At 36.7% G+C, this 27640-nt stretch overlaps 1 protein-coding gene across 3 annotated transcripts in view; it reads right to left on the bottom strand.

The window, feature by feature from the left end:
* Window positions 1–27640, bottom strand: part of MAGI2 (membrane associated guanylate kinase, WW and PDZ domain containing 2) — a 1330546-nt gene that overhangs the window by 1143859 nt on the left and 159047 nt on the right. The window lies entirely within an intron of this gene.

The raw sequence follows: 27640 nt of genomic DNA, 5'->3' as shown, positions 1-27640 counted from the left end.
TTATATTTTAGGGTTTGTAATATGTTCTATCTGTGTATAGATGTTTTCAGTTATCTAAGCAGATTTTTGTAGTATGTGAATATTATGGGAATAAAAACAATTTAGTCTAATTTAAAGCCATAGACTTCATTTATTCTCTATACATTGGTCATGGTCTCAGTTTTGTTGAATTGTCCTCTTTGTAGTTAATATGTCTAATTTTTCTTTACTTTGGAAATTAAGAGGACATAAAACTACAGCTGGAGTTAAGTTTTAATTATTTTCATTTTTTGAGTACATTCATTTCAGAAAAATGTTTCTTCTAAAATTGAGAAGAATATTTTACATCAAGTACAGTTATCCAGAACTGTTTTCCATTCTGTATCATGTTCCCTGGAAGGAAAACTACTTAAAAACTACACTTTGATTAATTTTTATTTTAAAGGCAAGTGCAAAAATAATAAATTATTAGACTGTTCTGACAAGACCCACACATGATGAACTCACACACACATGCCGACACACATAATCACACACACAAATTTCAAACAAATATATTCTCTAAACATGAAATGCAATAGGGCCATTTTACTTTCATGGTTTACAATTTCTTAAACGGTCTTTCTAAAGTGTGTGTCACTTATGGCTAAAATTTTAATACCTAATCTTAACTAGCTGTCTCATGTATGCTTTCAGAAGTAGTGCATGCTGAAAGCACACAAGATGGAAGAATGTGGGTATGTTGATAAAAAGAGCCAAGTATAAAAAGCCAAACCTAAGAAAAGTCGACTGTAAGTTGGTGAAATCATGGAGAATTAACTCAGGAGTTAGTGTGTTAAAAACGTAATTGCCAAGGAAACTGGAGTTCAATCTTCTAGAATGCTATAAAAACAATTTTAAATCTGAATGAAATTTCATTTATCTAATTCAGGCCTTTTTGGGCTAGGGAGTAAATTACATGGTCTGATCTCTTGCTGCTTTCAAAATATTTTTTTATCTTTGTATTATTTTACCTATGATTTTGAGGTCTATAACTTAAAACAGTATATTCTAAAATTTTTGTTATTTTCTGAATTTAGATTTTTTTAAATTAAAATTTATTGGGGAGACAATGGTTAGTAAAATTACATAGGTTTCAAGTGTACAATTCTGCAACACATCATCTATATATCACATTGCGGTTCACCACCCAGAGTCAGTTCTCGTTCCATTATCATATGTTTGACTCCGTTTACCCTCATCTACTACCCCTCCTTCTCATTTACCCTCTGGTAACCACTAAACTATTGTCTGTGTCTCTGAGTTTTTGTTTCCTTATTTGTTTGTCTTGTTCCTTTGTTGCTTTCAGTTTTATATCCCACATATCAGAGAAGTAATATGTTTTTTTGACTTTTTCTGTCTGACTTCTTTCGCTTAGCATAATAATCTCAAGATCCATCCATATTTCCACAAATAGCACTATTTCATCTTTTCTTACAGCAGAGTAGTATTCTATTGTGTATATATACCACATTTTCTTTATCCAACTATCTATCAAAGGACACTTTGGTTGTTTCCATGTCTTGGCCACCATAAATAAAGCTACAATGAACATTGGAGCATATATATCTTTACGGATAAACGTTTTCAGATTTTTTGGGTTCTGCACAGAAAAAAAAAAAAAATCAACAAAATAAAGAGGCAACCAAACCGAATGGGAGAAGATATTTGCTTCCAATAAGGGGCACTATCCAAAACATATAAGGAACTCATACAACTCAACAACAAAAAACAAAGAATCCAATTAAAAAATGGGCAGAGGACCTGAATAGACATTTCTTCAAAGAGGACATAGAAAAGACCAATAGACATATGAAAAGATGCTCAACATCACTAATCATTAGAGAAATGCAAATAAAAACCACAATGAGATATCCCCTCACAGAATGGCCATCATCAACATGAACTTAGATGTTTTAAAAATTAATGAATACCCCTCAGAAAGACAGAAATAGATTCTATATTAGGTAATTAAAAAATTACTTCATAGCTAAGACTTCAATTTTCATCACCTTTCCTAAATCTATGGTTCCTAAGGCAATTTGAGAGAGATACAGAGATTCTTTTCATTGTGCCTGTTATAGCACCTTGTCCTATACTGGGCACACCAAATTCTCTGTGGCCCTTAGCTTTGGGCAGAAGGAACAAAAGAAAAAAGCAAGCAGCAAGCCTATTTCTTTGATGTTTCTTATGACTGTGAGGTATATCTGTCAACCTAGAAAATGTTTTCCTCTATGAAAAAAAATCTCATTATAAAAACATATCATTTGACTACCTGCTATTTAGAGATAAATTCTTACTTTTAAGAATCTTATAAGCAAGGTTCTCAATCACCTATCTATAACTAAAACTACAGTTACAAGTACTGTGGCAGTTTTTACACAGAGTTGGCAAAGCATATTAATAGGAAATCTACTTTCAGAATAGCTCAGGGTTTGTGTAAACGATACTGTTTGTCACGCCACTGTTAAAATAACCAACATATCTAAAAGCACTTTGTGTGAAGAAATTCATGAAATAAAAAATCACTGAGCTCTGCATGAAAGAATATAGAATATCAATCTCATTTTATCTTATACAGAAAAATCCTTTAGGGTGTTGGTATCGGAAATGAAGCATACAATTTGCAGAATATCTCACAGAGACTGTTATTTTTGTTATATGCGTTTGTGTTATTTTCTTAATGATCACACATTCTACTATAGTTTCTATTTTCAATTTAGGACAGAAAATGAACTTGAGTTTTCTTTAAATATACTTTAGCCTTCCTATCACTCTTTCCACACCTCTTTAAAAATTACTTTATGACATTGTATTCACTATGGAATTTTAGCACTATTTGAGGCTGTTAACATTTACCCAGTCCTAGTAAAGATGTCCTTTATGGAAGTATAAAATGACATATAAAAAAAAAAATTAAGTCCTCTCTATCTCCCTTTCCTCTCCAGAGACAAGCACTATAAATAGTTCCTTATGTTGTACTCAAAATTTATTCTATAAATGGTAAAGATTAATAAAAATATAAATTTAATAATACAAATAGAATCATGTCTAAATATAGTTTGGCAAGTTGACTATAGGATAAATACTTTGAAATGGAATGTTGAATCTGCAAATATTTCCATTTAAGATTTTGGTAGCTATTGCTACATTGCCTTTCCAAAAAAAAAAAAAAAAAAAGAGAGAAAAGAAAAAGAAAAAAAGCTGCAATCAAAGTATGTGAGAATACCTTTTTCCTCTAATACTGGGTCTTAGTAAACATTACAATTTTTGCCAATCTTATTGATGAAAATAGTATCTTGATGTTACCCTATGTGCATAAAGCTGAGCAACTTGTCAGGTGTTTGTTTCTATTTTGCTCTCTTTCTGAACTGTTCATGTCCTTTAACAGTTTTTCTCTTGGATTGGTCATCTTCTGCTATTGATTTGCAAGAACTCTTTGTATAAAATAAATTAAATATCTAGCACATGCTTTGCAAATAACTTTTGCAAATAGTTTGTTTGTCTTTGATTTGTTTCTGGTATTTTTAACTTTCTAGAAGTATTTAATGTATGCCCAAGATGTATCCATGCTTTCTTTACAGCCTCTTCTGAATTTGTTGAGATATGTACACAGGCCTTATTACTGCAAGGGTTTTAAAAGTTTTCTTGCCATTATTCTCTAGCTGTCCCTCTCCTTCTCTTTCTCTCTTTTTTAATGTTGAAAATTTTAGTCCATTTAGAATTAAATTTTATATAAGGAGTGAGGTAAGAATGGAGCTTTATACCTCTACGAATGGTGAGGCAGTTGTTCCAAGACAATCTACTGTCTAGGCTATCTCAATGAACAAAAGTAACATCTTAATCACATATTTGATCCCCATAAGTCTATTCCTCGGGCCTCTATTGTTTGCCATTAGTGTTCTACTCATAAACTTGTGCCAGTGTAAGGAATAGAATATATGAAGGTCTGCCTGGGAACATTTGGGGATGTAAACTCTCACAGTGGCTGGGATACGTGCTTGGCCTTGGAAGGATTGGCTACCCTCCCAAGGACCAAGAAAATATTTACAGGATGTGGAGCCTGGCCTTCGCATTGCCACAGGTGGGCTGAGCTGTGATACATCTAATCTCATACCAAGGACTGGCCCCGGCTCCTAGCCAGATTCGAGACCAGTTCCTTGTGTTGTTAACACGTATGCTTATTGGCTCCTTGCTGCTGTTGTTAGTGAAGTCCTCAAAACCCCAGAAAGCGGAGGAGCAATAGCAACAGTTGTTCCCTGGCCGCCTGGGCTGCTGTAAGGTGTTTCGCTCGTGCTGATGAAGGGCCGGTGCTGTTTCTGCGCATGATGTTTTGCCCGTGTTGATTTTTTACCGGTGCTGTTTCTGCGCATGATGTTTTGCCCGTGTTGATTTTTTACCGGTGCTGTTTCTGCGCATGATGTGCTGATAACTTTACTCTATTTGGATTTTGCCCTGCTGATGAAAGGCCGTTGCTGTTTCTACGACTCTAATTGACCGGGCCCTGGTGGTATGATGAATTGCCTCCTTGCTTGTTAGTGGTATGATCATATATTCCTCTAATCTCTGTCTTGTCTTACTTACTTTCACTTTGTAATGAAACTCTTTAACCCCTTCATCCCGGCTTGTGGTGGTGTGTCTTGCGTATCGGGCCTTGAAAATAAGTCTGTGCACAGCAATCGATAATACTTATCGATACAACCAGTGTCATACTATTTTAATTATTGTAGGTGTGTTATAATGTTGTTTTAATATTTAGCAGGGCTGGACTAGAGACTATTCAATAAATACAATAAAGAGTCAATGCTTGAAGGGACAGTCGGGAGCATCTTAGTTTATCCTATCATTTACAAATGAAGAATGTGAAGTCATGAGAATTTCCAAGACCCATTCAACATTCCTCAGCCCTTCATAGGAGAGTCAGGAACTAGAACAAGGATTTGCTGGCTAGTACCCTAGTACTCTTTTTTCTGAGCCAGGCTAAAAACTATAAGCAAATTGACCTCAATTCTGCTCAAATTATTCCTGATTTAAGTTTCCCTGTGATTTTTCCTTTCTATTCTATTTTATTCCCTTGAAACTCACTTTTCTATAATCTTGTGAGATTTTCATTATTATGCACAATTGAACAGTAAAGTTTCCATTGACTAGCTAGTCAGTTATCTGTCAGAGGCAGTCATCAGCACGTTAATGAGATTGATGGTTGACAGTATGTAAGGCATCGCAAGCATTACTGAATATATGAAGATAATACATACCTAACTTCTGTTAGATTTGAAAAGTTTGAAACAGTTATGTAAAACAATATGGAAATGTATGATGGTGCTTTACACAATGATTTAGAGACAAAAATTTTGCCTTTTCCAAAATGAGAGAAAAAAAGGCAAGCTTAGGAAAAATGTTTTAAATACAGTACCACATTAAATAAAGATAACAGGTCAACAACTAGGTGGCTCTGTTAGAGAAGCAAAAGCAGATGTGGAAATTGAAGGATATTAAAGTCCAGTAAGTCACTGCCTGGAGTGGTTTCATACAAGGAAGCTGTACCATTTCTAGAACTACAAATCTATTATACTTTCATGCCAATTATAAAGGTTCTGCACAATTATGCTATCACCAAATATTTTTAACTAAATAAACAGTTATTGTCTTTGATTTGCCCAAAGCACTGTATTAAAATAATGGACCTGGGCATTTTCCAGTTGAATAGGATTAGCCTCATGATATTAATGGAAGAAAGCATCTAATTTTCCCAAAGATAAAATATGTATCTCAATATTGGCAGTATGGTATGAGAGTTCAAACCAAAATGCAGCATCACTTCTTATCTAGAAAGCACAATGTACAACAGCAGAATGTTGAAAAGGGTCTAACAGATTAAGATCTAGAAATAATCATTTGAATTGATAACTTCACTCAAAGATAGCAGAAAAATAATGCATGCCTCCCACTATATTGCTCCCAGAGAATTAAATCCAGATGCTCCTTAGCGGGACAGACCACCACTTTTGACACAGTTAAGTCATGAAGTTTTATTTTCCTTTCAAGGTAAGTTAGTATTTGAAATTGTTACTATAAATTGTTACTTTCAGAAATCTAGTTTCCATACTGTGAATTAATGTATCCAATAGTAATGCCCTATTTCAGTGACTATCATCTGTTCATTGATCAAGAGTTTCTCCTATGAACTCTTTTAGGAGCTGAAATACCAAGGACATGCTCACTTTCATATCCATATCTTTTCCCATAGCTTTAAAGGATTCCTTAGCCCCACCTATAACTTTAAAATATAGTGGGGTAAATATACACATAGAATGGAGTGTGATGACTAGAAAATGTCTTATATATATATATATATATATATATATATACACATATATATATAAAATGTCTTATATATATATAAATATATATATATATTTATGTGTATATATCTATATATATATGTATATATGGTAAAACTTTCTTTTCTAAGATCTGTTAAAGTAAAATCAGAAAAAGCTGCAATACAAAACATGTTATCCTTAAATGTATGCTTCATAATTTGCTCTTGTGCAAAAAAATAAATAAAATTTATCGAATATTTTTTCATTATAACTAAATAATTTACCTTATAAGTATTTCAGTGATGTTACTTTGAAAAGCAATTCACAGTGGACAAAAGCCAAACATTTGTATCTTGTTTCATTAAATCTAAAGAGTAGAGTTCCCATTAAAAACTGCTTTCTAGGATTTAGAGAAAAGTCACTGTTAACATTTGATATATTGGATTTCTTTCCAGAACTTTTATTTTTTTAGTGTTTGTGTGAGTGTCCACATGTACAGACACTTATATTACAGATACTTTTTTATACATTACATAGAATGTGTTTACCCAAAAATGTACGAGGTCGGATAATTAAGTTCACAAACTCATCCTAGAAAAAGTGCTACAAACCTCACTGCTGAATATGACTATGGTCACCTTCGAAGTATTCCCCTTGGGAAGCTATGCACCAACACCAGAGCTAGTCTACGCTTCAAAGCAATTTTGGAACTCGTTTTCTGGAAGGCCATCAGAGCTGTCATCGTATTACCCTTGATGTCCTAAATGTCATCAAAATGTCTTCCTTTCAATATTTCCTCTATCTTCAGGTAAAGAAAGAAGTCATTGGGGGCCAGTTCAGGTGAGTAGGAAGGATGTTCCATTACAGTTATTTGTTCACTGCCTGAAAACTCCCTCACAGACAGTGCCGTGTATTGTCATGATGCAAGAGCCATGAATTGTTGGCGAGAAGTTCAGGTCATCTTTTTCATGCAGCATTTTCAGCACTTTTAAATAGTAAACTCAGTTAACTGTTTGTCCAGTTGGTACAAATTCATCATGAATAATCCCTCTGATATCAAAAAAGGTCAGCAACATCATTGCAACAATTTCACAAACTTCATGGTCTGACCTCGTATGTATGTTCATGTATCCCAATAAGAATACCATACTATCATATACTATTTTAAAAATGCTTAATGTTATTTCATGTTATAGGCAAGTGTTAAACGAGATTTTTTAAAATTAAAGAATATCTTAAGGAATGTTGCTGCCTGAAAGGTGGGTCATGAAACATGGGGTGAAAGGGAAGGCAAACACTAAAAAGGAGATAGCTGTACACTGAGAATTTAATTCACCAAAACTTCCTGAAATATTAACCTGGGATCTGTCATCAGCTATGTTTCCACTTTTCCTTCCTGAATTTCATTCTGGTTTGGGTTTATTTTCTATCTTGTGCTGTTTTTTAAGCAGCCTTGGATATTTTATGGCAATTTTACTTATTAATAACCCTAATGAGAATTTAACAAAGTGGAAAGTTAAGGTAATTACTTTTATTTATTTGCAAATGTATTTATTGATTAAGAAAACAAGCTCTCTCTGTTTCACAGCACATATCTATGTAGTAACAAGATGATACTACATCTCCAGAGTTGGAGAATGGAATGATGTGAATAAAGGCCGTTGCTCCTTGGATTGTTTCAGGAGACAGGATCCCAACCCTGGATGCGGCCCATCGGAACAAGAGTGTCAAGACTTAAATATCGTTTCTCTCCTTTCTCACCTGCCCCTCTACCCTCCTCCCTTTTCTGATCACTTTGTCCATAAAGTCTTTATCACGCAGGGTGTCATGCGGAACGCAGGATATGGTGACGCCAAATAGGAACACCCACGAAGCCATAGATAGGGGAGTCATACCACTATATTCTTGCTGGCAGCTGGGGTGGAGACACAAGAAACAGGAGCCACATGATCCGCAACCTGCTGTGCGCTTCTCTGCCAATCAACCAACTGCACTTGCTAACTGCAATCCGCGCTTGCTAGCTCAGCCACGATCTCCTTGCTAGCCCCCATTTTCTACTTGCGTAGCCATGGCAGTTATATTAGTGGCCAATGGCTCACTGGTTACAGCTGACGGCCAACTAGCCACAGCTGATGGCCATCCAATCACAGTTGATGGCCATTTACTACCTGAGCCAGCACCTTTCCACGTGAGGCGGAAAGCCTGGAAACTGCTCTCTGGGGCTCTGTCCCCACAGTCTTCATATACTTACTGGTATAACTTCTTGCTAACGTCAGACTTTGAGGGAGCTAAATTTATCATGAGCTAAAGATACCTTGATTCGCCAAACCATCACAGTGTCATTTGTTCCCAAATGACTTTATAACCAACTGCTGATTATCCCGGGAAGATTATCTGATTACTGAGCAGTTAATGAGAGCACTTCCCTGTTCTCCACAGCTAATTTCCCCTCTAAGGGGAGTGGGGAGAGGTTGGATTTGAATAGCTAACACTGGCAGCTGCCCAGGTGATCTAATTTGAAATGACTGGGAAGAAAAAGTCATCTCACACTTTGAAGTCATCGCCCTCTGTTATTAAAGAAGACTTCAATATGATATTAAAATGTGTTTCTTTATGGTCTTTAAAGACTCCTTTGAAAATTTAACTACCCCGTATTGGGGAATCTCTTTAAACACTTGGGCAAGGTTACTGATCAGGTACTGCTAGTTGGTGGGAGGCCTGCAGGGAAACGAGAGACTGGAAGTCTCGGCCTGTGCCTGTGTTAGGAAGGCTTTCTGATGTGGCTCCTGCCCACTCGCACGGTGCGTTTGTGCAGAATACACACTGGGGAATAACACCCAACAACAAAAAAGCTGGCTGCAAAGGGAGGTAGGAGAGTGTCGGTAGGCTTGTCCTGGTTTGCCCTTCCGGTTAGCCAAAAGAACTTAGAATAGTGTCTGTCTAGGTTGCCAGTGGTTCATAATACCATTTTAGTTACCTGCGGTGAAGAAATATGTCCATCTATACAGACGATAAAAACTGACTATATCTGGAAATACCATGCAGAAAAATAAAACAAAGCAAAACAGGAAAATCTCAGGTTTACACACCAACCAGTAACATGAATATAACACACAGCATCATTACAGCTTAACATCCTTCCATTTTACAAAGCTGAGGACACTGGCAATGTAACGAAGAACTTCCCTACTTTTTCTTAGCTGCCCTTTATAGATATGTGGTTTTCTGAGCACTTAAAATATGAACGTTTGGCATCTTCCAAACTGAGTTAGCTCTCAAATCCAGACGGCTCATAACAAGTGTCCCACCATCACAGAGAATATGACACCAAAGTGACTTTTAATTTGGGAATGTTTTAGTTTTCAAATCAGATGCCCAGAACTGGGGTATGGAAGAAACACTTTAGCTTCTTTAGGATTATCTCTGTTTCCCTTTCATCTCAGTGGATTGTCTCAGCCATTCGTAGCCAGTTTGGGCCTCTGAGTGTCAGTATAGCGCCCCTAAGGTAATTTCTGGCAGGAGATTTTACACCTTCAACACTTTTACAAACAGGAAAACAACCTGAGAGCTAATTTCACAGGAGGGTCTCTGCGCTGGCCTCAGCCTCCACTCGGTGACACAAGGCACCGGTTATGTGGGGACACTAGAAGGTCTTGATCTCCACTGTCAGCTCCTAGAGAATTTCAGCGAGACTTGAAATAATGCCTTGTTTCAACAGCACTTAGACACGGTTCACATTGGTTTCAAAATGCTCTACCCTTATCAAGGGAAATATTGGAGATGATAGGAAAATGGAGGAAATGTAAATTCCAATACCATTTTTTGGAAGCTGAATCTCCAGCTGGGGACTGAATTTACAATACAAGAAAGAAGAAAATAAATACACGAAAGTGAGGCACTGTTAGCAGTTCCCTCTCCTTTTTCAGAACAGCTTAATTAAAGTCCTACCAAGACAGAAATGATCACTTAGCAGTCCACCTGTGAAAGGCATTTAATGGGGCAACTCAATTCCTAGCAGAACTAACTTTTTAAAACAAAAGCGCAATGACTAAGAATTGTTGTGGATCAGTAACAAAACTAGATTGTCGAATAGCTGCTGATTTCTTACATTTTGATGGAATACAGACTGCTCAGAATTTCAGGCTGGAAGACTGCAATGTCTGTCTCTGCTGTGGAGCTGAATTCCTCGGGCAAGGCTCTTGGTTCTCAGTTTCCTGTTTTCTGTGACCCTAATGCTTACAGACACACTAACACACAGTAAGTGCTTAACAGTTGAAAAAAAATAATAAAAATGAATAACAAAACACAAAATATATTTCATGCTTACACCCTTCTCAAAATGAAAATCAATTGGGGAGTACAAGTCGAGTATGAAAGTAATAATACTCAACACATATACATGAAAATATATTTGGTGCTGTATATTTTGATGATAATGCGTAGATTCTTGTTAGGTGATCAGTTTTCGAACCAAGAGAAGTCATTCAAGGGAATGAGACTGTTGGCAGAAATTGAAACAATCTGTGATCAATTATGATTTTTCTCAGTCATTTAATATTTCACCACGTACTGATTACCCATGTCCCTTCCAGTCACCATAGGGATACAAGACAAGTAAGACAAAATCCCATAGAGAAAATTTTCAGAAGACTGACTGCAAAAATTATACATGTAACATATATACGTATACATTTCAGTTTGGTACATGCCTGTGACATATGCCAGTATCTCTGCCATTAGCTGATGATCTAGAGAGAATCGTGCATTGTCTCTAAGGATTAGTATATTCCTCTGAAAAAAATAGCATCATAATCTGCTTTGGCATTCTTCTACATATTCTATATTATACTAGAATATTCTAACCTGTGGCTTTTATTTCCTTCACCCTGTGTGCCCTTCATACCATTTCCCGTGTATTTCCGCTACAGTGAACATAATCGGTACGCCACTGTTTCTTGAAACTGCTCTTCTCCAGTTTGATTCCACAACAGTACCCTATCCTGGTGTTTGTTTTCTCCATCCTTTTCTAATGACTCCTCTTTTTCTTTTATTGCTTCCTCTGTCTTCACAGAACCTAACACTTCACATCTGGCTGTCTGTGATTCTGGGCTCTGGACTTTCTCCCTTAAAATGCTAACAAGTCTCACCAAACCTCTTTGTGCGAATCACTTTGAACAGTCTGTTTAGGGCCCCCTTGATTAAAGTAGCCCGCACTGGTTGCCATCTCTTCTGACACCAACAGTATGTACTGACAATTCTACACACTGAAAACTCAGTCATATTGCATTCTGTGCCATTACATATACGTGTATGTCAAGATCACCCCTGCTCCCATTGTGGACTGTAAGATTCTAGAGTCCTGGGACCATGTATTACATCACCATTTTATGTCTAGAATTTGGTGTATGAGGAACCACCGAATGCCATTAGTAAATTGTTCAGTGGGTAATAGACTTAAGACTCCGAGGCTATAAATCCTGTACCTTCTGACACATGCTAAGTAACTGGAATTAGGCTGCCTAGTTTTCTGCCTTTGTAAAGCCTTGGAGGGCAACCTTTCAGGATCATAGTTAAGGTTTCAGGAAGCCAGTTTAGTTTGCATAACCATGTAAAGCTAACTTAATGTTTTCCTTTTTTAATGACAAGGGTGTTTTTTTTTAATGTGGGTAATTTATTTTCCTATGCTAGAGATTATAAACCGTGAAAATAATTCAGTATTGGGAAGGTTACTGTGTGAGTAGCTTTGCTTAGGAAGACTGTTGCATAGTAGAGGCAAAAGTGATTTCAAAAGTTGTCATGTCACCACCACTTCCCATTTTAGAAGTATGGGAAACCATACTTCTAAATTAATTTCTTAGTTTCAAAGAATGATTTACAATCTTGGAGGCACGTTAGAATCATTTAGGGTAATTCCAAAAAATACTGTTTGTACATATAGACACACACACACACACACGCACACACACACACACAAATTAATTAGGGGGGGGGTCATGGCATTGAAATGTTTTGTTGTTGTTTTGTTTTGTTTTTTAAGTTCTCCAGGACATTTAATGACAACCATACTGGGTTAAAATTTCTAGGCTTACTGTATGTTAATTTAACTAAAAATACTAATTGAGTTGTGGTTTCAAATGATAATACCTGTGTAGGATCACTGTTATGAGTCATAATTCCTAGGTTTAAACTTAGCAAATATTTTAATAGTCATCTTATAAATCACTTGAAATATATGTATTACAAACTTAAGTATAATTTAAACATCAAGGAATAACACTGATGCATCCATTTTATGAAACCTATTATTTCTATTGAAATTTCTGTTTAGTATTATTACTAAGCAGCTTTTGGAGTTGTACTCTTCACCAATAGGTGGCATTAGTCATTTTGGTAAACTATGACAACTAAATTGCATACCCTTTAATGAAATATATTTTGTATATGTATCCCTATTAAGACCCCATTATATATTTCAGCTTGTGAAATTCAGTTTTATCTGCATGTGTTTCATTTAAGTGATTTTTAATTACTAGAGCACTTAGCATACTGAATGCTGAAACTATGGATTGATTTAATGCCACAATAAAGATTTTCTGCTTTAATCCTTAATTAGTTCACTGAACTTGCATCCATTTAATATCAGCGACTAGGATTTTATTAATGATAATATTGTTTTCAAAGCAGAAGAAATGGAAACCACTGAATTCCCTGTAACAACAATATCAACTTAAGGTTACAGTCTGTGAGAAATTAAAATACTCTTTTATGTTCATGAATACATTTTAGGTTTCCCACACATTTAAGTAAAGACCTGTTTTAATCTAATACCATAGTACACTATTACTAATTAAACAAAATATAGACTTTTAGTAGAGACAAATGATCTGGCAATTTATGAGGTAATTGACAGTTTCCTCCTGTTCCTCCCTCTCATACTCTACTCTTCTTCTCTGAAAACCACCACGTGAATAATTAGTAACAATAATATATATCAGAAGATATCCATCAATATGATTTTCCTTCACCTAACAGCAATAAAGATATTAACTCGTACTAATTCTGGCCTAGCTCTATTTGTACAGTGTGCTGGTCTCTAGAGTCAGGTTGTTTCCAAATTTCTAGAGCTTCTGTGGTTGATAAAATACTAGGTAACAGCTTTTCCTGTGATACTTAGCAAGCCAATTCAGCAAATATACTTTGGGCTAATTCAGTTAAAAAAAAAATCTCTCATTTCCCAGAAAAAATTAAAATGTTATATCAAGATAATAGAGGGATACCTTTTTTTCTCTGTTGTTTTATTTTAAAATTGGGCTTGAGATGAAGAAAAAGGATGTCCTGAGCCCTGAAATACCTCTTTCAGAGACATTTAACTGAGTAGCCAAAGGAAATTATTACTGAATAACTAATTCAGATTGTGGAGCCAGCCTTATTATTTTCTTATGAGGGTCCCTATGTGCTAGGAAATAATTTTCTGAGTCCAGAGACATGTTTGTTTTACTCTAAAAAGATCAAGAGGAAATAAGCAAGATGTAAATGTATAAAGTTTCTTTTGCTCTTGGAGGTTTTGTGAAACTTATTTCAGAACGATTAAAAATTGAGTGGTAGCAAAGTAAAGAGTGAAGTTGAAGTGGATTTTCATCTATCAATTTAAAGCTGGTTATTTTGTCAGAGTTGTCTCTACAGCTTTTTTCCTTCAAAAATAAATGCAATAAAAATGGTAGGATTTTTTTTCCATTTCACCAGAGAAACACAGAACTTTTGTTAAGCCATGACTCACTATACTCCGTCCCCCCAAATTCCTGCTCTTCCCAGTGCTTGGCAATCAGACTTTCCCCTGTGAGATGCTGGGTTAGGCATTTTGAATCCCTTTCCTTTTAGGAAATGTGTTCTGCTATTTGTTTATCACTATGCGCTCTTCAGATGATGATGCTAGTAAAACACTGCCTTTTTTTTTTAAGTTCTCCCTGGTCCAATATATTGAACATAGGAGTAAATGTACCTCACCAAAAGTCATAATCCGGAGGTGCAATGGCTTTCAACCTTTAGTGTACATGGCAATCACTTGGAAGTAGGGTTACCATATTTAGCCAATAAAAATACAGGGCACCGAGTTGATTTGAATGTCAGACAAATAACAAGTTACTATTTTGGTACAGTTGACCCTTGAATAATGCAGGGGTTAGTTTAGGGGAACTAACCTCCCTGACCTGCATAATCGAGAATCTGCATATAACAGCTGACTACCCCAAAACTTTAATACTAATTGACTAGAAACCTTGCTGATAATATAGTCAATTAACACGTCTTGTGTTATATGTACTACATACTGTATTCTTAGAATAAAGCAAGCTAGAGAAAAGAAAATGTTATTGAGAATATCATAAGGAAGAGAAAATACATTTACAGCACCGTACATATGTATTGAAAAAAATCCACGTATAAATGGACTCATGCAATTCAAATCCATGTTGTTCAACAATCACCTGTATAAATGTGCCCCAAGCAATATTTGGGACATAGTTACACTAAAAAAATTTGCTATTTAGCTGACATTCAAATTTAACTGGGCATGCTTTAGTTTATCTGGTAACCCCATCTAGATGTTTTTTTAAAACACAGATTACTGGTGCCACCTTTAGAGTTTCTGATTTAATAGCATTGGGTCCCATGAACTTTCTAACAGGTTCCCCCGTGATGATAATGCTGCTGGTCCGGCACCATTGTTTTGGATGTCAGTGCATAGTGCACAAGAGCTTCAGCTTGCACGATAGAATCTTTTGAATCACAGCTCTGTGCTTAATACGGTGTACCCTGCATTATTCACTTGAGTACTTTAACCTTGATTTCACCGCTAATAATTCAGAGTGCTCAGCAAAATGCAAAGTAAGTGTTCAGTAAAGGTGAAGTCACAATTTCTTCTTAGAGGAAAGAATTTTAATTGAGTTCTGTATTTCCCAAATAGTGTTACTTAGAACACTAGAACTACAATGAAATAACTTTTGGCATGAGAAAAAGTCCAGAAGTTTGCTACTATAAAATAACTCAGCACCTTATGACTTTCCAAGACTTAAAAACACTAATGAAGAAAGTGAAACTTTAAGAGAGGCATTTTCCACACTTAGCTGACTGTCACGCAGGGTATCATGCGGGGTCTCTGGTTCTGCTCCCCACATAAAAATGCAGGACATGGTGAGGCCAAAAAGGAACACCCACAGAGCCATAGATAGGGAAGTCATACCACTGTGGTCTCTCTGGCGGCTGGGTTGGAGACACAGGTAGCAGGAACCACACGATCTGCAACCCACACACCGCTGTGCTAACTGCAATCTGCGCTTGCTAGCTCAGCCACCATCTTCTTGCTAGCCCCCATTTTCTGCTAGTGTAGCCACAGCAGTTATATTAGTGACCAATGGCTCACTGGTTACAGCTGACGGCCAACTAGCCACAGCTGATGGCCATCCAATCACAGTTGATGGCCATTTACTACTCGAGTGAGCACCTTTCCACATGAGGCTGAGAGCCTGGAAACTGCACTCCTGGCTCTGTCCCCACACTGACTCTAGAACAACATCCTTTCTCACAGAGGAAAGTAATTTGAACACATCGTTTTCCACGATAAACCAGTTTAGGAAATACTGCCATAGTTCACAGGGCATCTAAATGCAAAATGACATAATTACAAATAGGGATCACTTTTGCTACATAGAAAAACATACATTTCTTTCAATTGTTGATGTCCCGCAGAAGTTGGCTGAAACTACAATGCAGTCATTCTTTCATTTATTCAACACCTTCACTGAACATCTAAAATGTGTATAGAGAACTGTGTGCTACAATGGTAAGAGTTAGATAAATACTGCCTTTAAGTAGCTCACAATCTAGTTCTTAAAATATATGACAATGGGTCCTTACCAAGACTGCCTTAGTGTCCCTCTCATTGTGACTAAGCTTTAGACAGATTTCTTCCTGACTACAGGTCCCTGACCTCCCTTTTCTTAGATCATTTACTTTAGAAAACGTTCGATTGTAAATTCTTTCTCTTCCCTTTTGAGAGGTAAATCTTCTACCACCAGACATGTCTTTCTTAAGGAGATGGAGTCATCCTTTTGAAATATAATCATAGAAGTAGACACCATCCCCTCTCCCAGCCTCTGTGGGAAAGTAGGAGTCTAACTTTAATAAGTGACAATTAGCAAAAACACATGGCCTAATCTCATTGACCAGCCTCCCCTCTCACATGCTGCAGTAGTTTTCCATTGGTTTACTCCAGCATTTAAAAAGCCTTCCACATTGTGTTTCAGTGTCATTGAGTTCACTTTCTCCTATAACAATAGTCTTGAATAAATTCTCCCCTGCCTGTTTCACTGGTCTGGGGCTGATTTTCTTTTACAGTATTAACCACATTTCACCATGTATATTGTTCATCTAGTCTAGCCCAATATAGTATGAATGAATCTGACTAACAACCAACAAAGCTGGATGTGGTCCCCAGTGTTCAATGTTTTAAATACCACCCCTGCTTACAGGCAGTGGGCTTAGAAGGAAAGAGTCAGATGGAACTTCTTTGAGTCTCACTCCTACCTTCTTCTACTTATGTTGCCTTGGGAAAAATATTAGATTTATTTGCATGATTTTTTTTTTCTCATCTTAAAATAGAGATGACAAAAGCCTACTTTCCAGATGTAGTTCAACCGAGGGAAAAGATCAACAGAGTAGGGAGAAATGAGCTAATTTGCACTGAGCAAATTGCCGAGCAGGAACTCAGAGAATAGCCAAGCCAAGCTATTGGTGGGGAGTCAGCAATAATGCCCCGGTATCACTTACTAAAATCCTTAACACTCCCTTGGCCCAGTCTCTTCTCACTCTAAAAGAACAAGAACGTCTAAAGCTCAGGATCTTCTTAAAGACGTTTTCTACTACCATTCCTCCTCTTTCAGATGTGTGGTTTTTTGCCTTCTCCTGATTTTTCACACAGATGTCTGCTTACAAAAAATACCAAAACAAAGTCCTCTCATTTATTTATATATTCTTGGAATCCAGTCACATTTTGTTTTAAATGTCTTCCTCGAATTGGATTATTTTGGTCTGATCAGTTCTCTCCCTCTGCCAAGCCACTTTCTTTTGAAAGAACGAATGCCCTACAATATCTTGATTTTTATCCATTGCCTGAAATGACAGTCACATTCCATGTTGTCATTGCTGAGCAAGGAAACACATTCGCAACCTGGGCAGAGCCCCCCAAGGGATTTGCACTGATGTTTTTCATGGCAGAACAAGCCACCCTTCCCTGAAAGGACAGAATCATTTGTCAAAAAGCATTACTTGGGAACATTATTGTGTTGCACCAGAGGGCATCTTCTTTTTCTCCACAAGTAAATCAGTGGCCCTCTCAAGCCAAAAAGCACATTAGATTCTACCTCTTTAGTTTGAATTACATGAAACTGACATTTACTATAACACAAAATGTACAATGGTTGGGTTTTAATTTAATTAGTTCCAGCACTGAATTTCAATAAGAAAGTCTTAGAAGTCACTAATTTAAGCTTTCCTAAAGAGCACCAGACATATACCAATGGTACCAAATAAATACTACTGGGATCACGATGAAAATAATGACACTAAGCAAGTACATTTCTGTTAGTAATCTGAAATATAAGAAAAAAATGTAGGAGGGCCTTATGATTTTTTTTTTTATCATGGCCTTAATTATCGAACAGTACTGAGCAATTTCTATAGACTTAGTAGCTGGCCACATGATGTAAGATGTTCAAAAGCAGAATAAGCCTAAGTTTCTGTTTTCAAAGCAGTAAGACATATATGCCTGCAAACACTTAAATACTGACCTGGGAGAGAGGACCTGGAGAAGACTTCATGAGATCACTGGGAATTGATCTAATTTTTGTAGAAATATGATCAAATATGTAAAGGAGAATGGGATGGCAAAGTAAAGATAAATGTGTGAGAAGGAAAGCACATTGGTTGGAGGAAAAGTTGAGGACCAGGTCATGGGGTTGAATCTGTGTCTTGGGAGCACTATAGAAGACAAAGATACCTAGACACGAACAAGGAATCTAGGTTATAAGAAGCATCAGAATGTCCTTGTAATGGGAAATAACAGATGAGAGACATGTTTTAGGAAAATTTTCCATATAGAATGGGTTGGAGTAAGAGGGTAAGGGAATAGGAAGACTTGTTGGGAAGCTGATCCAACAATACAACGTTCTTTAACATAACCAATGGTTCTAAAAGATGATTAAAAAACACCCAGTGAAGAATGAAAACAAGGTTTGGGTGCAGAATGGACTTCCAAAGGAACATGCCCTAAGTGGTATTTCAAATAAGTGACATGTCTGTTTAGAAATGTACACTTGGGAGGTACCTACATAAAGATGACAAAGGAGGCAGAAAACGCATGGGCTCGAGAAGTCAATGTGTGTTACCATGAAAATGACGACAGCCGAAAACTAGGAATGAAAAACTGTTCAAGAGGTTAAATGATCAGGGACTATACGCATATTCTAAAATACTGGTTGTTAAAAATTTCGTGTAAGTGGCATAAGAACCACTTGAGGGGTGCTTGTTGTTAATGCAGTCGATAGATGTAGTGTCGAAGCTTGAAATCTGAATGTTGAACAGTAGCCGCAGGTGAGGTTGTTGCAGGATGACCCTGAGACCACAGGGGGACATACCTGGAGAGAACGTGTAAAAAAAAAAAAAAAAAAAAAAAATCTGTCTTTAATGCTACAACTTCAGGTTGCTTTGATATCTGAAAAGTGATCTTCATATTCTTCCTTGCATTCTGCTTTATGCTGTTATTACTCATTAAAAAATAGAAACAAAACCCACTAAAATATAAAGAGAGCAACAAGTTTGTAATACCAAACAACAGAGCATAAAACTGACTGCTGAGTCACCACTGCAGATTAAAATGTGGACTGTTTATCTGTAGAAGGTTTTAAAAAGCATCCTGAGTGAAATGAACCTGTAGAAAAAGGAGGTTTATTTTTATTGCTACATGGTATAAGAATGTTTGGTATGTTCTCAATGTAGGTATCCTCAATAGATCAGTGGCAGTAATATTTAAGCTAGTCACATTTTTGGCAAGTTTACATATATATGTATATATATATATATATACATATACTCTCTGTATAATAGGAAATGGAGTTACAGAGTTGTCTATTTAAATCTTGAATATTTAAAAAATTAATCAGTTTTCCACTTTCAATTGAAGATTATACTATATATAAATAACGTTTATCATTCCTGTGAGGACACTGTTTTCTCTTGATTCCTCCCAATTATTTCCACTATAAATCTTTTGATGGATGAATTTTATCACCTCAGAAATTTAGAAAAGTATGTGAATAAAAGGGTCACTGAGACATCTTTCTTTAGAATAAAATGACTAATGAAATCTCTAGATATATTTAACACAATTAATTCCTCAGAAAAATGTGTGTGAAAATTTTCAAGCTTAATGGCATTAGTCTCATTAAGCAATCTGTATTTTATTAGGAATACACAGCACCTGTGAGGCATTGTAAACTCAAAACTTCAGTTCCCTCTGGTGGCAGAACATTCAAAGTGTAACTGTCAGCAACTCTGGGGAGGGCTGTGGGCTTGCTTGCATTTATAACCTCGAGATAAGAAGAAATACAAATGGCTTATTCCTGTGTTTGGAGATTGCTTTGGAGATAGCTTCTCACCTATATCCTTGGGGCAAACAATTACTGCTGAAGATGGAGGAGAAAGGATGGTGATTTTATATTGCTTTATATGTATTATTGCAACATAAGAAAAAGTGACATGGATGGATTTTGGGATTATTATGCTTTAGTGAAATAAGTCACACAGAAAAAGTCGAGAACCATATGATTTCACTGATATGTGGGATATAAAACGGAAAACAATAAAGGAACAAGACAAACACATGAAACAAAAGCTCATAGACACAGACAATAGTTCAGTGGTTACCAGAGGGTAAAAGGGGCGGGGGGTGGTAGATACGGGTAAAAGGAATTAAATATATGGTGATGGAAGGAGAACTGACTCTGGGAGGTGAACTTACAATGTAATATATAGATGATGCATTACAGAATTGTACACCTGAAACCTATGTAACTTTACTAACAATTGTCACCCCAATAAACTTTAATTTAGAAAAAAGTGAGTTAAAGAGTTACTTCACTGGAGGCTGATTTGGACAGTAATTTTAAAATTAATATATCGACTACATTTCTTAGGCAAAATCATAGCAAAGAGCAGAGAAAAAAAATAAAAGAAGACATTGCAAGAGAAAAAAGAGAAAGTGGTGACCCCTTGTACCCTGCTCATCAGGAGAACCTCTGAGGCATGCAGAAATCACTGGGCAGGGTGGCCTAAAGACCTGGGACATTCAGAAAGATGACATATAGATAAAGCTTTTATTTTAAGTTTCGTTCAAAACCAGGGATATTTCAGGAAATTTGAGGCGCTGAAAGTCCAACAATCTAAGTGAACTACAGAAGTTTAATAGGTAGTTAAGCAGTAGAACCAGGATTTAACCTCAAATTTATGACTCTAAATGTTCTGATATATTACACTTTACAAATTCAGAGTCTAAAGCTGGGAAGGACAAAGGGGAATTATAGGTTACTGCATGATTAGAGGTATTATATGCTTGAAAGAATCTTACATGTGATCAAATGGCTGAACATGAAACTTAAAGAAGCTACTGACTTTTGTAAGCCTAGTGAAATGCAGCCTCTGAAATATGATCACATGTGCTTTTGCTTCTGAACCTTGAAGCCAAGAAATTCGAAGTATTGTATACCCCTCAAGGCTCAAAAATTTTAATAATCTAATAGGATAGGGTTTTACTTTAATTTCCTTCAAATCCACAGATTTTAAAAGTCCTTTGGGGGTGTAAATGTCAAAGAGATAACACATAAATGCATGAAACATTGTGAGGGCGGAGCCCCAGAGAGCAGTTTCCAGGCTCTCGGCCTCACGTGGAGGGGTGCTGGCTCAGGTGGGAGATGGCCGTCAGCTGTGGCTAGTTGGCCATCAGATGTAACCAGTAAGCCATTGGCCACTAATATAACTGCCATGGCTTTGCTAGCAGGAAATGAGGGGCTAGCAGAAGATGGTGGCTGAGCCAGCAAGCGGCGGAGTGTGGATTGCAGATTGCAGAGAAGCAGATTGCCAGCCAGTGAGGTTGTTTGGCAGAGACAAGTGGATGGTGGGTTGCGGATAGTGTGGCTCCTGCCTCCTGTGTCTCCAACCCAGCCGCCAGCGAGGCTACAGTGGTGTGACTCCCCCATCTGTGGCTCCGTGGGTGTTCCTTTTTGGCCTCACCATATCCTGCGTTCTTATGTGGGGAGCAGGACGAGAGACTCCGTATGACACCCCGTGTGACAAACATCTATGGTTTTTTTTTAACCAAACTTTTTCAAACAATAATAAAGCAGAAAGCATCTGTGGAATGACAAAGAGGTGACTATGATGTGATATATTTATTTGTTGGCACCATATTTACTGCTGTTTAGCTACCTGGCATCCATTACACACTCGCTTTTTCCTCTTCACTGTTACTAGGTTCTAGGTGTCATTTACCTTCATCGGAGGGGTCTTATCCTTCATGGCAGGTGGGTCTCAGCAGCAGTCATAATTGGCAAAATCTAATCGTGGAGGTCAAATTCCTCTTACTGGTTATTAGCTCAAGTAGAGCCTGTGATGTAATAATAATGGCCAATAAGACAAAAGAAAGTCTGCCAGGAGGCTCTGGGAAAGTTTCTTGCTCTTACAGAGAAATATAAAGGAGATGAATTCTTAATGGAACGACCTACTTCTGGACTTCCTACCATGTTTAGACCACTATTAATTGACTCTTCTGTTACTTGCAGTCAAAAACATGATATATTTTTTCTCTGAGCTTTTATATCTTATCATCGGGTCAGCTCCATGAAAAACATTAGGTTGAAGTAGGTGAGGGTAGTCTTTACCACCCTCCTTTATGGTTGATAGGCTCCTCAGAGCCCAACTTATTCCCATCTATCAATCTGTAGCACCTTAATGAACATTTACAAATGGATATCTAGTTGTAAAAACCCGGTAAGGCATAGCCTCTGTCCTTAGGTAGTTTCTAATATGGGACTCCACATGGTTTGGCGTGGCCCTGAACACTCCACTAGACCATACACTTTTTTTTTTTTTTTTTTTTTGGTTGTTGAGAGCCCACTGGCCCATGTGGGAATCGAACCGGCAGCCTTCGGAGTTAGGAGCATGGAGCTCTAACCACCTGCGCCACCGGGCCAGCCCGACCATACACTTTTAATAGTGGTTCCATGCTCTGCCCTTTTCCAAGTTCTTACTGTCAGACCCTTGACCTATTTCCTCAGCTCTCTTGCACTCGCTCGGGCTCTCTCTCTCTCTCTCTCTCTCTCTCTCTCTCTCTCTCTCTCTCTCTTTCCCTCCCTTCCTCCCTCCCTCTCTCCAAATAGAAAAAAAAAATGGTTATTGATGCAATGAAAGAGTTGTCACAAGGAATATATTATTCCTATCAAAATAGTTTAAATTATTTCATTTCAATAGGTTTTTTTTTAGAACTTAGTTCTGATTTAAGAAGCTCAGTAGATTCAACTAGTTTTCAGTTGTATTTTGTGGCATTTTCCCAGGTAATAAACATCTACAACAGACACCTGAATCATTTGCATACAGAAAAAATATGTGCTTGTCCCCTAAGCAAGGCCTCTGTTTTAAATTAAAAGTACAGTAAATGTCCTGGAAGGAGAAAAAATTCTCTTAGCACCTGCACTTAGGTCCTAAATCTTCATAGAAGATTTTTTTTTATTATTTATTAGTTTCAGGTGTACAAGACAAGGTAATACTTAGACGTTCATCATTTATATCCCTCACACTGTGAACCCCCCTCCCCCCATCCACTATCCCTCCGACCTCACACTGAACCATCACATTATATATATAAAATTATAGTTGGCATTCATTAATGTTTAGCTTCTGGTGTACAATGCCATGATCAGGTATCCACAGTATCCCTGAGGTGGTCTCCCAAATAGGACGCATGTCCATCGGATACCCAACAAAATCTTTACAACATTATTGAATACCTTCCCCAAATTAATTTTCAAAAAAACCCTGAGGCCATCTTGTGGTTACCAGCTGCTTCCAAATCCCTTCACCTTTCCCCTTATCCCCAACCCCGCCCCACACCCATCTAACAACTCTCGGTTTTTTCTTTGTGTCCCCAAAACTGTTTCATAGAAGATTTTTATATATGTATGTATGGCCTAAATTTTTATGAGCATATACAAGGGGTGCCAAAAAAATGCATACACATTTTAAAAGATGTTATCTATGCTCAAGTAGCAGTTCGCCATAATCAGAAGTGTCTGGACGCTGATAGTAACCCCTTTGAACACCTCTTGTAATTGCAGAAGTCAAAGGTGACTTGTATTCATCTTTTGTTATCGGTCTATATCGAGTATTACAATTTTAATACAGTTTTTTTCCTTTCTTAAAATGTGTATATATTTTTTGGCACCCTCTGTATTTATATACCATTTATGTATTTTTAAATAATAACAATATAAGACCTGACTAGGGATTTGAATGGGAGAGAAAAGCTGGGAAAGAAGTCATTCAGGCAAGAATCTATTATCTCACAATAGAACTTTCTGGCACATTGTAAGAGATATTGGCCATGAGATCAAAATGTACATGTAAAACACAAATAGAATAATAAAAAGTATACTCCCTTTTCTCTAATTTTATGAAGTTGTAATTTAGTATTAAAATATGCACTTGGCACAGTTTAAATGACAAGAAAGTACTTACTTAAATTAACTTCTACATGGCAAAAAAGCAAAGAGAATTAGAGTAAACTGAACCCAAAATTGCTTGACTTTCATGAAGTTAATTTACCTTTATATATTGTAACATTCATTTTTTTCTTTACAATTCCCATTTCATGAAGAAAAATTTTTAAATGAAGTAGTAAAATAATGAAGGAAGAGTGTTCTATAAACAGCCAGAGAAATATTACCCTTACAGCATAAAAACAAATGTCTGCATCCTTTAACTCATACCATGAGGAATAATTAAACTATTTCCAAATGTATCTTGTCTTTACAACCTTCAATGATTTTAACAGCTCTTTCAATGCACACACACTGACATTATTATCTGGTTATAAGACATCTCTCTTTAGGACCTCATTTATTTATTTATTTATTTATTTTGCAAATTTCATCTTTTATTTATTTTTATTTTTTATTTTTTTGTATTAGTTTCAGGTGTACAAAACAATGCAATAGTTAGACATTTATCATTTATACCCCTTACACAGTGATAACCCCCCATCTACTACCCCTCTGACATCGCATACAGCCGTTACATTTCCACTTTCTCTATTCCTTATGCTGTACTCCACTTCTTGTGACTATGTATGTATATAGCTTCAGCTTCAGGTGTACAGTGCTGTGAACAGGAATCTATACCATCCCTGAAGCGGTCTCCCTAATAAGACAAGTGTCCATCGGATACCCTACAAAATCTTTACAACCTTGTTGATTATATTCCCTAAACTGACTTTCGTATCCCTGTGGCAATCCTGTGGCTACCAATTGTGCTTTCTAATCCCCTCACCTTCTTCCTCATCCCACCAACTAGCAACCCTCAGTTTTTCCTCTATATTTCTGAGACTGTTTCTGATTAGTTCATTTGTTTATTCTATTGTTTAGATTCCACATGTAAGTGAGATGATACGGTATTTGTCTTTGTCTGACTTATTTCACTTAGCATAAGGACCTCATATTTTAAATTTCCTAATCTATGAGATCGGTAATACTTTGTTAAGACCAAGAAGGTGAAAATATAATAATGCAAATACTGTGAAAGTAGTAACAGAATATGTTTTAAGATGTATTCTACCCATGTAAGAAAATTGCACTTCTTTTAAAATATCTGTGGGCTAAATTGCTTTCAGTAATTTTACAAGGTGACCTATTGTTAATTACATTAAACAAATTAAGTGCCCTGTTTTAATATCAATTATTAAAATTGCAGCAATTTCACTGTTAAAATAATAATAAAAAATACCATTGATTTTAAACGTGGCAACCAAGGACCTTTTAAAACATCTTTTTCTCTCCAGTTTTCAAATCCGACTTTTGCTCAGGAGAGTGCTTGTACTGATGATGCATATCTGCTATCATACACAGCCAGTTTTTAAGGTGGTTTTATCAGATTCCAATATGCCTGAGAAAAAGCTACTCAGTTCAAGGTCTGATGTTTATCTCTGAGTTAAAACAGTCTTCAAACATCTTGAAAGAATATGCCAGCATACAGCTTTAGGCAACAGGTCCCCAGCAATGCCCATGGGGCTACAGGAGAACGTGTTTTCTATCAGAGGCAGCACCTTCCCTTTTTTCTTATCTTCAGACAAGTTAGCACTAAAACCTTGAGTCCACGGCTTACTGTGGAGAGCACTACATGCTACTGACTGTAAAGGGTACACTCACACACTGGCTTTTGTAGAATTTTCTTTGATAATTAAGGGCAGAAATAATATCACAGAAGAATGATCAATGATACTCTGAGAACTATTCTCTCCCCAACTGTGGTTATCTTTGAGAGGGTTCTTGAAACTTCACAGTTGGGTTTTATAATCACAGGAGTTATACAGAGAGCCATAGAATGGGGTTAAATTAAATGACTTAAGGTATTTATAGAATCAGTCAAACATATTTACTGAGCATCTGCTGTCTGTCAGGCAGAAGGAATTCAAAAATGACTAGGACGGCCAGAGCCTACTGACCTAAGGGCATCCAGTAGGGGAAGATGGTCAGTTATACAAAAACCAGGGGGGTCATCTTGAAGCAGATGTTGGGAACAGCTAATGAATGAGAGGACGAGGAAAGGAAAGGCTTCCAGACGGAAATGGCTGAGAACCCACAAGAACCCAGGGGTAGAGGAAGTGCTCTGAAGGTTTTTTTCAGATGTGGATTGTGTTAGGTCACAATTAAATACAAGAGGAAATGGAACTAGTACACATAAAGTACTTAATACATGCTAACTGTTTTATATTTATTATCTAATTTAAATCTTATGATCAATCACCAATGAATTGGGAAGGATCCTTATTTCACAGAAGAGATTTATTAATAGACTCAGGGAGGCTTGAAAAAGGGCCCAGGTTCACTCAGACATTAAACAGCAAAGTTACTGGTTTAACTCAGTTACATCCAACCCTAACTCACTTCCTTGATCTCTTCACCAAGCATAATTCCTGATATTCCAGGAAGAAAAGACGGAAGGAGGAAATATAGAAAAAAAGAAAATCAGTCAATGATGTAAATCAACAGTGTAGAACTTACACTCTAGATATACAACAACTGTCATCTTTTAACTGAATGTTTACTTCATTTATGAGGCTGGAATAGAATGAATGATTTATTTATTTATTTATTTATTTATTTATTTATTTATTTATATTAGTTTCAGATGAATTATGCTGAGCCTTTGCTCAGGGCTATAAAAAGCCTTTGGATTACATACTCTGTTACTAGAACTTCAGCTGTTTTGTGTGATGCCGACCAGTCCAGAGCTCCCTGACCCAACTAACCCTACTCCCCGCACCGGTTTCACAGACCAAAATGCAAACAAGGCCAGTTCTGCATGTCCCAGATTCCTACGTTGAGATTATCAAGGACAAATTGATAATAGTCTCCTTGAAATGACAACGTGGCTGGCATTTCCTATACATGTTCTTTAGAAGCTTGCTTCTCCAAGTGTGGTCCTCAAACCACCTGCATGAGCTTCACCTGAGAGTTTATTACAAATACAGAATTTCTGATTCCATCCCAGACTTACCAAACCAGAATCTATGTTTTTAACACTATCCCCATGTGATTCTTAGGTATTTCAAAGTTGGGAAGTACTGGTGTAGAACAGAAGGCTGCTCTATGTTAATAGATGTAAGTTTCCTCCTATAGGGAGACTGGATTCCTTAATATGTTAATATTCACTGAGATCCTTTTCCAGTAACCGTATCCTATTTGGAGAAATGTAGAGCAGAGAAATAAGAAAATTATAGGACTAGTAACCTGGAAAAGCACTTAAAAAATATCTACTATTCGACCATATTTAACACAGGCTGGATTTGTTTAAATAAGTGCATTTAATTTTAAGGCTGTTTACTTTTTTCTGACCTAACAAATAATCTTTTACATATGACTTCCACACATACATTTCAATGTAGGATGCATTCTTAGAATTTTACAGCAAAAGAAATG

This window comes from Rhinolophus hipposideros, assembly GCF_964194185.1.
Source record: "Rhinolophus hipposideros genome assembly, chromosome: 18".
NCBI lineage: Eukaryota > Metazoa > Chordata > Mammalia > Chiroptera > Rhinolophidae > Rhinolophus > Rhinolophus hipposideros.
The sequence above is the reverse complement of the archived record's forward strand: the minus strand, read 5'-3'. Positions and strand labels throughout refer to the sequence as shown.